This window comes from Suricata suricatta, chromosome 11 (genome assembly GCF_006229205.1).
Source record: "Suricata suricatta isolate VVHF042 chromosome 11, meerkat_22Aug2017_6uvM2_HiC, whole genome shotgun sequence".
Taxonomy (NCBI): domain Eukaryota; kingdom Metazoa; phylum Chordata; class Mammalia; order Carnivora; family Herpestidae; genus Suricata; species Suricata suricatta.
Window position 1 is genome coordinate 3,515,018 of NC_043710.1, and position 2,976 is coordinate 3,517,993.

Here is a 2,976-nt window from a genome sequence, read left to right on the forward strand (position 1 = left end):
TGTTCATCTTAGTGATTTGTAAGAGCTTTTTATATATTAAGAATATGCGTGTCTCTTGTTTTATATGTTGCAATGTTTTCTCCAGGTCTCTGGACTCGGTTTATTACTTCTTATTATAAAAGAGTGTGTGTGCTATCACATGTCTGGAATTCATGTATTGTTACTTTTTTTTTTATGTTCAGAACGGTCTTTCTCACCCAGAGATCAGTTGACTGTCCGTGCTGCCCTCCCGCGGCAGGGTCCCAGCGGCACCTTCCCGCGAATTCAGATTTTCCAGTGAATGGGAATGTGGCGGCCCCGGCCTCAGTGGGGCCCTCGTCCCCTTACGCATGGCCATCGCCCAGAGAGCCGGCTGTCACAGGGAACGAGACGGCAATCGGTGTGCCCTGTGGACCTGCCCAGGGGCTGTCCCTACACCCGCTCATCTGTGACTAAAGGTGGGGGGGGGGCGGTGACCAGTCAGTGCACGTCGGTGAACACACACCTGTGGCCTTCACGTCCATAGACAGGCGGGTCCTGGGGCCAGGCAGGGGCATTTCTTCTAGCTCTCACTGTGGCAGGAGCCAGCGGTCCGGTGGCAAATGAATTCGGAAGTCAAAGTGTGTAAGCGGGGAAGGTGACAGCTGGGCAGGGACAGAGCAGGACGGGATGGGACGTGGCACCCTTCGAGCGGCAGGGGGCATCGAGGGGGCCCTGATCAAGCCATGCTGTGACCCTGCAGAGACCCCGGGACTCAGGCAGGGTTCTGTTGCAGGGGGAACCCCGGGAACTTACTCTGGAGTCCGCACTGGGCCTGGGACTTGGTATAACGGGTCCTGCCCGTGTTCCCTGCGGTTTGAAAGCCTGCCTTCCCCACACACTGAATTACTGCACGATTCCAGGGCATTCCGCCGGGGTCCATGGGAAACCCCGCGCTACGGTACCATGCTGCAGAGGAAGGTGACGAGGGGCTGTTGGGGACGCAGGGAGAGTGTCCTCGGCCTCGGGAACCCCCCCACAGGTAACATCATGCTGCGTGAGAGAAGCCAGCCATGGGGGCAAGCAGCGTGTGACTCTGTGCACCCGAGGTCCCCTGGAACGGGCAGATTCATAGACAAAAAGTATGCTAAGTGTCCCCAGGGCCTGGCGGCGTGGGGAGAAAGAGGTGGTTGTTTTTGGGTGTAGACTGTCCGTTGGAGGCGATAAAAAGGTGTCAGTATTGGAAAGTGGTGACGATGGTACAACAATGTGAGTGTTTTCTAATGTTTATTCATTTCTTTTGAAAAAGAGAGAGAGAGAATGAGCAGGGGAGAGGCAGAGAGAAAGGGAGAAAGGGAGAGAGGGAGCATCCCAAGCAGGCTCCGCACTGTCGGCACAGAGCCCAACACGGGGCTCCAGCTCACGAACCGTGAGATCGTGATCTGAGCCAAAACTCAGAGTCTGACTCTTCCCTGAGCCACCCGGGAGCCCTCACGCTGTGAACGTTTCAACACCATTGAGTTGTGTGCTTGGAAATGGCCGAAACAACAGAAACTATGGAACGTCTATCTTACCACAATACAAATGATGGAGGCAGATGGTTGTAAGGACCCCCAAAGCCCAGGGTCCACGAAACAGCAGGTTTGAGGATATGTCTGAGCCCAAGACACAGATATGCCAAGAGCGGGGTGCTCTCCTTGTGACAGTAAAAGCTCAGGTTATGGCCCACACACGTGAACAAACGTGATTCTGGGTGTGTCTGCGAAGGTGCTTCTGGATGAGATTAACACTTGAATCCATAAAGTGAGTAAAGGAGTTTGCCCTCCTCACGGTGGTGGGCCTTGTGCAATCAGTTGAAGGACTGCAAAGAACAAAAGTCTGACCTGCCTTGAATAAGAGAGAATGCCTCTCACCTGACTGCTCTTGAACTGGGACGTGCTTTTCCTACCTTTGGACTTGAACTGAAGCACTGGCTCTTCTTGGGTCTCCAGCCTGGCCCGTCAGCCTTGGGACCAGAACGACACCGTCGGCTCTCCTGGTTTGCAGCATGGACTCCAAGACCGGACGAAACCACGGGCTCTGCTGGGTCTCCGATCCTGGGACCTGCAGCCTCCATGATGCTGTGAGCCAAGCCCTTACGATAGATCTTTCCACTGGTTCTGTTTCTCGGAGACCCTGACCCATGCACCCCCCTTCATCATATCCCAGCATCCCTTGCGCCTCCTCTGTGTCCCGTGGCGCGAATTTTGTTAAACAGGCGGACTCTTCCAATAAGCCCGTGGAATCGAACAAACACACACAGAGGCTCGCGCTCGCCCACACGCAGTGTGCTGGCTCCCCAGGCCCCCGCCCCCACACAGGCCTCACACCCACGTGCCCATGGGCACACAGAGGCCCCGTGACAGGCGGCCGTGTGCCCCTGTGCACACCCAGTGCACAGGCGCTGATGCTTGCTCGCTCCCATACATGGGTGTGCATTCGTGAACTCAGATGGGCTCCTGTGACCAACACGCGCAGAGGCCCAGGCTGGCTCCAGGCCCGGGAGGACCCCCCCACGCCCATGCACACTCATGCACACCCACACGCACACACTTGCACACACCCACATGCACACACACCTGTGTGTGCACACTCGTGCACACGCACACACCCACGTGCACACACTTGTGCATACCCGTGTGCACACACGCATGCACACTCACGTGCACATTCACACCCACATGTGCACACGCATGTCCCCAGAGCGGCCCCCGGCGGTGAACACTTTCCACCTCTCGCCACTACCCCAGGTCACCAGCCGGAACCTGCTAGACGGCCGCCGCGGAGAAGGCATGGGCAGCTTCAGACCCGCCAGCTCGGGGGGTGGGGGGGGCGGGCGCAAGGAAACCCCAGGCTCGACCTCAGAAATGGGGAGGCGGGGGGGGCAGAAAGCGAGACGTTTTCACCCCGTAACTTCAGCATCTGAGTGTGGTGCCCAGGCACCGCCGGGCAGGGCCTGTCGCGGGCACGTGGAGGGCA